The sequence below is a fragment of the Triticum urartu genome, chromosome 7A (genome assembly GCF_056163025.1).
Source record: "Triticum urartu cultivar PI428250 chromosome 7A, HENAU_Tu73, whole genome shotgun sequence".
Lineage (NCBI taxonomy): Eukaryota > Viridiplantae > Streptophyta > Magnoliopsida > Poales > Poaceae > Triticum > Triticum urartu.
The window spans coordinates 31,041,333-31,055,760 of NC_141879.1; the positions used below are offsets into that span (position 1 = coordinate 31,041,333).

Genomic DNA, 14,428 nt, shown 5'->3' on the forward strand with positions numbered 1-14,428 from the left:
CAGCGGCCGAAGGCGAGCCCGACGGTGAGCACGGGTGCTCGTCCCATGAAATAGGCGGCCACGGAGGGCGGATCTGAGGCCACCCCAATCGCCAGTGGCCCTTCCTCCCATCGCTCATCGCCTCCATTCTCTCTCTCCTCTAAATCTTTGTTGCCCCTGCCTGATTCTGGCCGACGCCATCCGGCTCTCGCATCGACCACCACCAGCATGGCTGCGGACGAGGCGCAACCGCAGACGCCGCCGCCGCCATCCTCATCCAACTCCTCCACCATCCTTCCCAGCCGTCGTCGGGGGCACCATTGAAGATTATTCTTTTGTTTTTTTCTGTTCTCTTGATTGGCCTTTACTACCTATGTAGTCATATAAATGCCCCTCATGCCAAAAATTGATTTGATTTTTTTACGTCTCTATCATGCCGCTGTGACGTTTTTATTCCTGCCACTGAAAATGCTCATGATGATCGTTCACACATCTTTCTTCTATATTTGTGGTACTCACTAATTTATTTATATATTGCAGAAATCCATCTTTCTTACAAGTCACAGTTACGAAATTATGCTCAAGACCTACAGAAAGATTTACGTTTGTATAACACCACTCAGAGTGGTCCGCATCATGAACCTATCTTCAAGTCAACAGTGACCATAGATGGGCCGACATTTGGAAGTCTGCAAGAATATGCTATAAAAAAGGAGGCAGAATCGGCTGCTGCGGCAACTGCCCTAGTGGCAATACGTCAAGAAGCAAAAATATCAGAGCAAATGCTTATGGTTTGTTTCATCTACTTTTTTTTTCTCATGGGAGGCATTTTACTTGCACCGCCTCGCCTCTATATCAGCACTAACATCGTTTGACATTTATATGTATTAGTAGTAAACACATTCATCACCCACCTTGGATTTCAATATTCAAGAACTGAGTAAAAACGGTATTGATACACTCACTTCATTTAGTGAGAGTTGACAAACTGGATCTCTATCAAATGTTCAGCATAAAAAATAACCCATATACCTCCACACACAAAAAAACCCTGTTCTCTAAAAAATTAACCCAAACTAGCCCTTTTCCTCAATGCCAATCGGTCTGGTGTTCAACTTGGCTAGACTGCCATGACGTTTTGGCTCATTAAAAACCTGTGCCAGAGGTTCAAACGGCACGTAAATGGGCTGGGTATGCCCACCAACTCAAATTTTGCGACGTACATCGGCAAGTGAGTACCATGTACTTGGATCAGTGAATGCTGATGTACAAAACCCGCATGCGCTGGAGCAATGCCACCACTGGCGTGTTCTTCAGAGCTCACATTCTGAACATGGTTGCCTTGGTCAGCGCCGACAGCAAGGGCACTCCAGCTCGAACAGAAGGAGCTCCCGTAGGAAGCCAGCACAAACATGTCCACTCACACACAGGTCGTCTTGATCCCATGTAGACTGTAGATGAAGCTCCGGTGTGTGCTCTCCGGAGCGGATGCAGCCCCTCGTTAAGTACACCCCGCTTCCTTGGGGAGCCCTCTCAAGCAGTTCTAAAATAATACTGTACGGGTCCCGCCCATGACATACAGCAGGAGTGTGTTGACCTGTTTTAGGCCGCAGTCACGTTGAATCGTTGCCACGACGGTCTAGCTGCATAGTGGATCCTGATGGTAACAAATTTTGTAAGAGGGGGACAGAAACAATCAACTGAAATTTTGCTCACACACATCAGTAGACCAAATTGAGAATTGTCAACTAAAATTGCAATGAAACCCATGGGATAATGCACACTCCATATGAGATGGCACTCAAATTTCACTCATAACATTTTTTGATGATAAACATGCATACAACACATAAACTGATGACAACAGCACATACTACTCAGTAACAGTTTTTTCTATTAAGAATAACAGTCTTCTAGCTAGCAACCACGGAGCCCTCAGCAACTCGCAGAAAAATATATTGAATCTAACCAGGTCACCCGCAAATGGCATTTCCATCTAAAGTGGCGTTTTCAACAATATGCAGCACAACCTTAGGCTTGTTGTAGGTGTTCTTCCTGTGAATACCGATGCCATAGTTTCAGCATTTTGCCTCTTTTCTTTCTTTTTGAGGAAGGTCGGCCCTTTGTGGACACGTGGTGCTCTTGTGACATTGCTCGAGGCATATACTACAGAAGCGAGTGTGTTTGCTTGCACCGCATCCATCGGCAGCTTTCTCTTCGCACCCTGAACATCATATGGAGGCTTGTCCCTACCGATGGTTGGTCGACCTGGCTTACGCTTTCGTTCTGGAGCCTTTAGAGCGACGAAATTACCAATGTCACTACCTTTCGCGTCGCTCCCACACCCGCTGGAGGGTGCCCTCACTGAATCGGTTCCTTATCTTTCCCCTTGTCTTGATTCAGTCTTCTAGCTCCATTCCATCCCGCAACAGTGGCTATATATAGGTGTCAGTTTAGCCATTGCTGTCTTCAAGATATTTGCACACTCGTATGCAATTGTATTTGCATCTCCCAGCCTTACAACTTCAAGGGCATGGGTCCACATATTTGAGTGTCCGAATGTTATCGAGTTTACACAAATTTTGCCCTGAAGATGTGCCAAGTGGTCTGGCCGCATATCCCTCAATCTTTTGTCCAACGTTTCACAATGAGCTTTGCCTCTATCTACTTTATACAAGGAAATCGCGGACCTGCAAAACACATAGTTCGTATGCTTAATTATGCTGCTCAACAATTTTTTTGATTTAGCAGGCTTGCAGCAAAAGCCTTGATCATCACAATAAATATTGTTACCTTAACAGTGTGGCAGCACAGCAAGCCTGTGTGCTCAAAATTACCACAATCACATATCAGTTCCCTGCCCTCCTCAACAACTTCGACTTTGTACACAACCCTGAACCCTGCACCACTGGTCATGTTTTTCTGGATGGTACCGCCACACAAAATAGGTTTTTCCTTTACAGATCCCATCTACCTTGTACTGCCCTGCTTCATATAGGACCTTGCGAAAATGTTCAAACATACCTCGAGTGTAGATTTCTCTAGCGAGCAACTCCAGCAGTGTGTTCATTTTCATTATTGGATATGTCTGCATGCATGGGATGCATTATTAATACTAGCAGGCGGAGGCATGGCGGCATGCCGTGCCTGTGGGGGAGCCTGTCCATGCGATTCCAATGGTTCATTTTATTGAAAGAAAAAAAGGAATAATGAATTGGGAGAGCAGTTGACCTACCATAAGTTTTTATTTATCTAGCAGTTTCATGCAGATCCAACAGATCCTGCACATTTTCGTGGATCATTACAGAAAAGCCTGGCCGTAGCAGTAGCATCACTATATGGGGTAACTTGATGAGACTTTCCTCCACAAGTGCACAGGAAATAGAGCTTTCTGCTGGTGCTCCATAGGTGTCATCACCATCTCCACCACGCCGTCGTGCTGGTTGAGATCCCATCTACTTCGCCTCTCTTGCTTGCTGGATCAAGAAGGAGGAGACGTCATCGAGCCGCACGTGTGCTGAATGCGGAGGTGCCGTCTGTTCGGCACTTGATCGGATTGGATCGTGATTGGATCGCGAAGAGTACGACTACATCAATGCGTTATATACGCTTCCGCTTTCGTTCCACAAGGTATCTAGACACACTCCCCTCTCATTGCTTTGCATCTCTCCAAGATTAGATGTTGGGTGTTTCGTAGGAATTTTTTTTTTTGATTTTCATGTAATGTTCCCCATCATCACTATTTAAAAAAATAGTTCCTACTAGTTCAAAAGATGAGTTTCAATTTTTATTTTTAAGAAGCCAACCATGTAACCTGTCTTGGAAGAGATAGGGTGTAGAGGTTGAGAGTGGAAAGAAAGAAACGGATGCGAGAAAGGAGAAAAGACGAGGAAGGTGGGAGGATGAAGAAAAAAAATTCAGGCGGGAAGCGTTTTTGCGCCACACTCGTATGGTAATAAATTTAAATTACCTCAAAGGCTATCAATCCAGGTATGGTAAGGCCATAACTCAGGAAATATCGAATATGGTAATAAATTTAAATTACCACCAGGTATGGTAAGGCTATCCACGTATAGTAATAAATCATATAGTAATAAATCATAATTAATCCACGTATAGTAATAAATCAATCCAGGTATGGTAAGGTCATAACTCAGGAAATTTTGAATATGGTAATTATATGGTAATAAATTTAAATTACCCCAAAGGCTATCAATCCAGGTATGGTAAGGCCATAACTCGGGAAATATCGAATATGGTAATAAATTTAAATTACCACCAGGTATGGTAAGGCTATCCACGTATAGTAATAAATCATAATTAATCCACGTATAGTAATAAACCAATCCAGGTATCGTAAGGTCATAACTCAGGAAATTTTGAATATGGTAATTATATGGTAATAAATTTAAATTACCCCAAAGGCTATCAATCCAGGTATGGTAAGGCCATAACTCGGGAAATATCGAATATGGTAATAAATTTAAATTACCACCAGGTATGGTAAGGCTATCGATCCAGGTATGGCACGCCCTCACCTGATCACCTATCACAATCTCCAGCCCCACGCACGCACCAAAGAACCCACCCGGCACCAAACGCAGCTCCTCTCGATCCCCTCGAGTAAACACCGCCGCCGTCGTGCGATCTTCCTGACACAGACGCCGTCGCCGCCTCCTTCCCACCTACGGCGTCCCCCACGTCCATGGTGACGGCGCTCGCGTCCTACACTGACCATCCGCCTCATATAGGTTGGTCTTTGATGGAGTGGGATGTGCCGCTGCGGTTTGGGGAGGCGCAATCACGATCTGGTTGGGATCTCAGTGTGGACTCGTTCTCTGCGATGAAGGATGGCGCTGCCTCCCTTGCAAATGGGATCGGAGGAAGGGGCTCTACGTCGTGAATGTCGGCGAGGCAGCGGCCGAAGGCGAGCCCGACGGTGAGCACGGGTGCTCGTCCCATGAAATAGGCGGCCACGGAGGGCGGATCTGAGGCCACCCCAATCGCCAGTGGCCCTTCCTCCCATCGCTCATCGCCTCCATTCTCTCTCTCCTCTAAATCTTTGTTGCCCCTGCCTGATTCTGGCCGACGCCATCCGGCTCTCGCATCGACCACCACCAGCATGGCTGCGGACGAGGCGCAACCGCAGACGCCGCCGCCACCATCCTCATCCAACTCCTCCACCATCCTTCCCAGCCATCGTCGGGGGCACCATTGAAGATTATTCTTTTGTTTTTTTCTGTTCTCTTGATTGGCCTTTACTACCTATGTAGTCATATAAATGCCCCTCATGCCAAAAATTGATTTGATTTTTTTACGTCTCTATCATGCCGCTGTGACGTTTTTATTCCTGCCACTGAAAATGCTCATGATGATCGTTCACACATCTTTCTTCTATATTTGTGGTACTCACTAATTTATTTATATATTGCAGAAATCCATCTTTCTTACAAGTCACAGTTACGAAATTATGCTCAAGACCTACAGAAAGATTTACATTTGTATAACACCACTCAGAGTGGTCCGCATCATGAACCTATCTTCAAGTCAACAGTGACCATAGATGGGCCGACATTTGGAAGTCTGCAAGAATATGCTATAAAAAAGGAGGCAGAATCGGCTGCTGCGGCAACTGCCCTAGTGGCAATACGTCAAGAAGCAAAAATATCAGAGCAAATGCTTATGGTTTGTTTCATCTACTTTTTTTTATTCTCATGGGAGGCATTTTACTTGCACCGCCTCGCCTCTATATCAGCACTAACATCGTTTGACATTTATATGTATTAGTAGTAAACACATTCATCACACACCTTGGATTTCAATATTCAAGAACTGAGTAAAAACGGTATTGATACACTCACTTCATTTAGTGAGAGTTGACAAACTGGATCTCTATCAAATGTTCAGCATAAAAAATAACCCATATACCTCCACACACAAAAAAACCCTGTTCTCTAAAAAATTAACCCAAACTAGCCCTTTTCCTCAATGCCAATCGGTCTGGTGTTCAACTTGGCTAGACTGCTATGACGTTTTGGCTCATTAAAAACCTGTGCCAGAGGTTCAAACGGCACGTAAATGGGCTGGGTAGGCCCACTAACTCAAATTTTGCGACGTACATCGGCAAGTGAGTAGCATGTACTTGGATCAGTGAATGCTGATGTACAAAACCCGCATGCGCTGGAGCAATGCCACCACTGGCGTGTTCTTCAGAGCTCACATTCTGAACATGGTTGCCTTGGTCAGCGCCGACAGCAAGGGCACTCCAGCTCGAACAGAAGGAGCTCCCGTTGGAAGCCAGCACAAACATGTCCACTCACACACAGGTCGTCTTGATCCCATGTAGACTGTAGATGAAGCTCCGGTGTGTGCTCTCCGGAGCGGATGCAGCCCCTCGTTAAGTACACCCCGCTTCCTTGGGGAGCCCTCTCAAGCAGTTCTAAAATAAAACTGTACGGGTCCCGCCCATGACATACAGCAGGAGTGTGTTGACCTGTTTTAGGCCGCAGTCACATTGAATCGTTGCCACCACGGTCTAGCTGCATAGTGGATCCTGATGGTAACAAATTTTGTAAGAGGGAGACAGAAACAATCAACTGAAATTTTGCTCACACACATCAGTAGACCAAATTGAGAATTGTCAACTAAAATTGCAATGAAACCCATGGGATAATGCACACTCCATATGAGATGGCACTCAAATTTCACTCATAACATTTTTTGATGATAAACATGCATACAACACATAAACTGATGACAACAGCACATACTACTCAGTAACAGTTTTTTCTATTAAGAATAACAGTCTTCTAGCTAGCAACCACGGAGCCCTCAGCAACTCGCAGAAAAAATTATTGAATCTAACCAGGTCACCCGCAAATGGCATTTCCATCTAAAGTGGCGTTTTCAACAATATGCAGCACAACCTTGGGCTTGTTGTAGGTGTTCTTCCTGTGAATACCGATGCCATAGTTTCAGCATTTTGCCTCTTTTCTTTCTTTTTGAGGAAGGTCGGCCCTCTGTGGACACGTGGTGCTCTTGTGACATTGCTCCAGGCATATACTACAGAAGCGAGTGTGTTTGCTTGCACCGCATCCATCGGCAGCTTTCTCTTCGCACCCTGAACATCATATGGAGGCTTGTCCCTACCGATGGTTGGTCGACCTGGCTTACGCTTTCGTTCTGGAGCCTTTAGAGCGACGAAATTACCAATGTCACTACCTTTAGCGTCGCTCCCACACCCGCTGGAGGGTGCCCTCACTGAATCGGTTCCTTATCTTTCCCCTTGTCTTGATTCAGTCTTCTAGCTCCATTCCATCCCGCAACAGTGGCTATATATAGGTGTCAGTTTAGCCATTGCTGTCTTCAAGATATTTGCACACTCGTATGCACTTGTGTTTGCATCTCCCAGCCTTACAACTTCAAGGGCATGGGTCCACATATTTGAGTGTCCGAATGTTATCGAGTTTACACAAATTTTGCCCTGAAGATGTGCCAAGTGGTCTGGCCGCATATCCCTCAATCTTTTGTCCAACGTTTCACAATGAGCTTTGCCTCTATCTAGTTTATACAAGGAAATCGCGGACCTGCAAAACACATAGTTCGTATGCTTAATTATGCTGCTCAACAATTTTTTTGATTTAGCAGGCTTGCAGCAAAAGCCTTGATCATCACAATAAATATTGTTACCTTAACAGTGTGGCAGCACAGCAAGCCTGTGTGCTCAAAATTACCACACGCACATATCAGTTCCCTGCCCTCCTCAACAACTTCGACTTTGTACACAACCCTGAACCCTGCACCACTGGTCATGTTTTTCTGGATGGTACCGCCACACAAAATAGGTTTTTCCTTTACAGATCTCATCTACCTTGTACTTCCCTGCTTCATATAGGACCTTGCGAAAATGTTCAAACATACCTCGAGTGTAGATTTCTCTAGCGAGCAACTCCAGCAGTGTGTTCATTTTCATTACTGGATATGTCTGCATGCATGGGATGCATTATTAATACTAGCAGGCGGAGGCATGGCGGCATGCCGTGCCTGTGGGGGAGCCTGTCCATGCGATTCCAATGGTTCATTTTATTGAAAGAAAAAAAGGAATAATGAATTGGGAGAGCAGTTGACCTACCATAAGTTTTTATTTATCTAGCAGTTTCATGCAGATCCAACAGATCCTGCACATTTTCGTGGATCATTACAGAAAAGCCTGGCCGTAGAAGTAGCATCACTATATGGGGTAACTTGATGAGGCTTTCCTCCACAAGTGCACAGGAAATAGAGCTTTCTGCTGGTGCTCCATAGGTGTCATCACCATCTCCACCACGCCGTCGTGCTGGTTGAGATCCCATCTACTTCGCCTCTCTTGCTTGCTGGATCAAGAAGGAGGAGACGTCATCGAGCCGCACGTGTGCTGAATGCGGAGGTGCCGTCTGTTCGGCACTTGATCGGATTGGATCGCGAAGAGTACGACTACATCAATGCGTTATATACGCTTCCGCTTTCGTTCCACAAGGTATCTAGACACACTCCCCTCTCGTTGCTTTGCATCTCTCCAAGATTAGATGTTGGGTGTTTCGTAGGATTTTTTTTTTTGATTTTCATGTAATGTTCCCCATCATCACTATTTAAAAAAAATAGTTCCTACTAGTTCAAAAGATGAGTTTCAATTTTCATTTTTAAGAAGCCAACCAAGTAACCTGTCTTGGAAGAGATAGGGTGTAGCGGTTGAGAGTGGAAAGAAAGAAACGGATGCGAGAAAGGAGAAAAGACGAGGAAGGTGGGAGGATGAAGAAAAAAAAATCAGGCGGGAAGCGTTTTTGCGCCACACTCGTATGGTAATAAATTTAAATTACCCCAAAGGCTATCAATCCAGGTATGGTAAGGCCATAACTCGGGAAATATCGAATATGGTAATAAATTTAAATTACCACCAGGTATGGTAAGGCTATCCACGTATAGTAATAAATCATATAGTAATAAATCATAATTAATCCACGTATAGTAATAAATCAATTCAGATATGGTAAGGTCATAACTCAGGAAATTTTGAATATGGTAATTATATGGTAATAAATTTAAATTACCCCAAAGGCTATCAATCCAGGTATGGTAAGGCCATAACTCGGGAAATATCGAATATGGTAATAAATTTAAATTACCACCAGGTATGGTAAGGCTATCCACGTATAGTAATAAATCATAATTAATCCACGTATAGTAATAAACCAATCCAGGTATGGTAAGGTCATAACTCAGGAAATTTTGAATATGGTAATTATATGGTAATAAATTTAAATTACCCCAAAGGCTATCAATCCAGGTATGGTAAGGCCATAACTCGGGAAATATCGAATATGGTAATAAATTTAAATTACCAGCAGGTATGGTAAGGCTATCGATCCAGGTATGGCACGCCCTCACCTGATCACCTATCACAATCTCCAGCCCCACGCACGCACCAAAGAACCCACCCGGCACCAAACGCAGCTCCTCTCGATCCCCTCGAGTAAACGCCGCCGCCGTCGTGCGATCTTCCTGACACAGACGCCGTCGCCGCCTCCTTCCCACCTACGGCGTCCCCCACGTCCATGGTGACGGCGCTCGCGTCCTACACTGACCCTCCGCCTCATATAGGTTGGTCGTTGATGGAGTGGGATGTGCGCTGCGGTTTGGGGAGGCGCAATCACGATCTGGTTGGGATCTCAGTGTGGACTCGTTCTCTGCGATGAAGGATAGAGCTGCCTCCCTTGCAAATGGGATCGGAGGAAGGGGCTCTACGTCTTGAATGTTGGCGAGGCAGCGGCCAAAGGCGAGCCCGACGGTGAGCACGGGTGTTCGTCCCATGAAATAGGCGGCCACGGAGGGCGGATCTGAGGCCACCCCAATCGCCAGTGGCCCTTCCTCCCATCGCTCATCGCCTCCATTCTCTCTCTCCTCTAAATCTTTGTTGCCCCTGCCTGATTCTGGCCGACGCCATCCAGCTCTCGCATCGACCACCACCAGCACGGCTGCGGACGAGGCGCAACCGCAGACGCCGCCGCCGCCATCCTCATCCACCTCCTCCACCATCCTTCCCAGCCGTCGTCGGGGGCACCCGCCATCTGCGCTCTAGCCCACCCGCTCCCTCCTATCCCCTCCCCCTGCCTGCCAGCCCCGTGATCCATCGCACAGATGGCAGGTACTACAGCGACCTCCTCCCCAGCGGATCCGGCCTCCTCCGATGGAGATCCATCCTGGGCACCGCCTTATTCTCATGCGTGCACGTCTATATCAACGTCTCATTCCACCTCACCTAAGCCTTTACCTTCCCACCTCTGCTTCAGATCCACATCACTTTGCAAGGTATGTGCTTGATTGTTCCGAACTGGATCGATGGATTGTGCAAGGTACTTTGGGTGTTGTCATTGACGGCAATTGTCACGCCATGCTACCATCGGAGGGGTCCCTCATCGATGATTAGGGTCTTCCGAACTGCACGAGCTCCATTGAGAAGGATGTTTTAATTCTGGTTTTGCCTACATGCTTTCTTTGCCTGTATCTACTTAGCTAATGTCTTCTTATAGATAGTAGCTGCTGAAGTGGTGATCAAAGTTGTTCACCATAAGGAAACAACCATGATAACAAAAGTGTTTATTCCCTGACCTTTGACCTGAAGTACTTTTTCATTAGAAACTTGCAACAGCCAGGCATTGAAATTAGCAACAGCTTCGTACGTACTGAACTAATTTGCAGCAACACGTACTGAACTAAGTTAGGTTATGCTCATCGTTCCAACATGCTTAGTGATAACCACCTAGCAAGATGATCAAACATGAAAAAATTGAAGTGCTACTGCTAATCGTACTATTCTGAATGTGAAAATCTATTTAATTGGCTCTTCTCTAATTGTACACTTGCATAAATCTCAGATCTTGCAAATTACAGTATAACCATAAAAGTCATGCTTTGACTCCTATAGGGCCTTTTGCACTTTAATATGACCAATGATTTGCCTTAATATCACAGATTGTATTACTAGCTTTCTAAGTGAATGACATTCAAGAAGGTCATTAAATAAAACCAAGAAATCCTTCTGGTATTGGAGTGTAGGAAAGTTGAGACTATAAAACCAAAAGGTTATATTTACGTTTATTAGAGAAGGTTCTTTACTTTTTATAGGAAAACACAAAATGTTGCGATGTAGAGTCTAGGTGGTGGGCCTCCTTGATCCACTTGGTGGATGAGGGCGACTCCGGTCCTGGCACCCATAGTGCCAGTGATCCAAAAATCATAGGGCCTGGATATAGCTCTAGCAGACGTATGCAGCTTGCGCATCGAGCTTGGTCGTCTCGAGAATGGAGATAGGCGAGTTGTAGACCAAGAGCTGGTACAGAGATAGGCGAGTTGTAGACAAGAGCTGGTGGGCAGCAAGAAACGCATGCACACCAAAGAACAAATCTGAGTCACATGCCTACTTCTATTGGTTTCTACAAAGAGCGGCTAGCTTAGATCTTAGACCAGTCGGTCACTGTCGAGGTCGCCAAGGTGATCTTACAGCACCGCCGTGGGGATTTCTCATGATTTTATGTAGGCAAGCCGCAAGCGGTGGTGGTGATTGGCTGGGTGGTGTCGCTGCCTTGGGAAGAGACGAAGTGATGGTAAAAGTAAGCAGGATCCGATGATTCTTCCGTGGGGATAGCCAAAGTCAAGATGTCGACTACAGACTCGTCGCAGACTTGCAGTGAACCTGGATGCGGCGAGCCTGATTTGCGGATCGATGGCGGGTCTTGACTTTGTTAGGCTGGGATTGGATGGTTGTGGAGGGTGGTGTGCTTGGTTGGGTTCCCATGGAAGAATGTGGCCTCCTCGTGGATCTGGTCATGCCCATCCTAGAGAACATTGTGTCCCTAGCTCCCTCAAGGAGCAAGGACAGTGCAAGCGGCAGCAGGGGGTAGGGGTAGATGTGGGGAGGGATGTCGGCGGCTGCTCGAGGTCATCATGATGAAACCCTTGACGTCCCATCTTTATCAATGGAAGTGGAAGAGCACGAAGTCGAGATTGGATAGGAGTTTGAGTTCTTTTTGGCACCGATCGGTTCCCCACTTTAGAGATGTATTTTTTTTGCGTGCGAGCAAACAGTGGGTTGATTCTAAAAGGGGTAGGCACTTTTCAACAGAAGTGCATGACGGACCAAAAATATGACCTCATTTTATTCGTTTGATAGATATCGTATTATTCGTTGTTGTTCATTCGGTGAAATTTCCTAATATTTGATTGTTGTGTTTCTAATTAGAGCACCCCATAATCACCCAATATGAGGGGATGATAAATGAAAGATACTGATTGTAAATTTTGAAGAGCCCGTGGCAACGCACGGGCGTTATACTAGTATATATAGTGGGCTCAACTGTTAAATGGAGGTTTAAGCCGTTTTGATATAACGCCTGTAGCTCCCCCACTAGTAGAAAACGGAGCTTTAAAACCGGTTCGTAAGGGCCTTTAGTGTCGGTTCCATCCCCCCTTTAATACCGGTTCGACACAAACCGACGCTAAAGTGCCACCACGTGGCGTGAGCTCGCGCCCTGGTATGGGGGACCTTTAGTACCGGTTGGTGTTAACAACCGGTACTAAAGGTTTTTTTTTTGGATTTTTTGGAAAAAAATTTGATTTTTTTATTTTTATTTTTTCTAAATTATTTGATGATTTAGTCTCTAATCACCTCTCTTAACTGATCACTCATTCCAAATCGCCTAACTTTCCGGCCGGTCACCCATCCTCTCACCCCCCCAGCCTGAGCACGCTTAACTTCGAAGTTCTATTTCCCCTACATTCTAAGTCTACACTTGTTGTTTTCCTGACAAATGTAAGCTATCAATCCTATTAACCCTTAGCAGTTTAGCTTGAGCATTAGGTCACACGTTTCACCGTTTGAGTTTGAAACTATTATTCTAAAAAACAGTAATTATTTAGTAACACTAATATTTCTTGAATAAGTTTGACCATAGTTTGACCACAGTTTGACCATATTTTGAGTAGATTTGACCAAAATTCAAAAAATTGAAATAATTATTTAGTAACACTAATATTCTTGAATAATTATGTAGTAACATTAATACTTCTTGAATAAGTAGTTTAACCAGATTTAACCAAATTTTTTTTAAAAACTGAAATTTGACCATATCTTTTTTTCCTTTTGGAATTTGAGGATTCTAAAAAATTGCAAACGGGCCGTAGGCGGTCTCCATTGGATGCGGGTTTTCGTGCTGAATTTTCTGATATATTATACGTTTTTTTCAACATCGTATGCAAAAGTTATAGTCGTTTTACATTTTCCCTATACTTTTTGCAAAACATGTCCAATTTTAAGTTTTCAAATTTTCCTAACTAGTAGATGTAGTAATATAACTACCTCTCGAAGGATTTTATTTTTTGAAGTTTTTATCATTTTCTTTTGATTTTTTCAAAACTGAAATGGCGATACAGGGGGGGTTAGAGTATGAAAATTGCCCCCTTTAGTGTGGGTTCGTGTCACGAACCCACACTAAAGGGAGCCTTTAGTGTGGGTTCGTGACACGAACCAGTACTATTGGTTAGACCTTTAGTGCCGGTTTGTGTCACAAACCGGTACTAAAGGGGCTCGTGGGGACCGTGCCTGGCGCCAGCCTGCCACTACCCCTTTAGTACTGGTTCGTGGCACGAACCGGTACTAAAGGCTCAACACGAACCGATACTAATGCATATGGTGCCTTTAGTGCCGGGCCAACTTCAAACCCACACTAATGTGTCTCACATTAGACCCTTTTTCTACTAGTGCCCCCTACAATGGACGTGATACTAATTTTTTCTATGAGCCAACAAAGTAACCTGTCTTGGAAGAGAGACGGTGTAGAGGTAGAGAGAGGAAAGAAAGAAATGGATGCGAGAAAGGGCACAACACTCGGAAGGCTGGAGGATGATGATAAAATGTTCTGGCGTGAAGTGTTTTTGCGCCACACTCGTATGGAAAAAAAGGTTCATCGTGTATATGAAAAAATATATTCACCGTCTATTCAAACAAGTGTTCATCATGTACTTGAAAAGGTGTTCAACAAATATTTGAAAATGTGTTCAACACATATTTGATAAATGTTCATCTTGTATTTGAGAAAGTTTTCAACACATATTTGATGTTCATCGTGTATTTCAAAAATCTTTACCGCATATTTCAAAGCGTGTGCATAAGAACCAAACAAACTATACACGCCTTTGATACAATAGTAATACGTACGTACCTAAAGCCCGCGACATGGCAAGCCCCCCAATCCCGCAGATGCCTGTTGTTGGAGCTCCACACTTTGCCTCCGGACACCTTCACGCGCGCCCTCTCGTCCGCCCGCTCCAGCTGTATCCACTCCTCATCAAGCTGAAAATTTGTCCAAAGGAGAAAAATACAATGCGCATGACGCGATTAATATCACCTTTGGTCCTC

At 44.9% G+C, this 14,428-nt stretch overlaps 2 pseudogenes; both read right to left on the reverse strand.

The window, feature by feature from the left end:
* Positions 1-1,952: 1,952 nt before the first annotated feature.
* LOC147957297 (uncharacterized) lies at positions 1,953-2,895 on the reverse strand (annotated as a pseudogene).
* Positions 2,896-6,848: 3,953 nt separating this feature from the next.
* On the reverse strand, positions 6,849-10,050 carry LOC147957298 (uncharacterized; annotated as a pseudogene).
* Between the last annotated feature and the right edge of the window lie 4,378 nt (positions 10,051-14,428).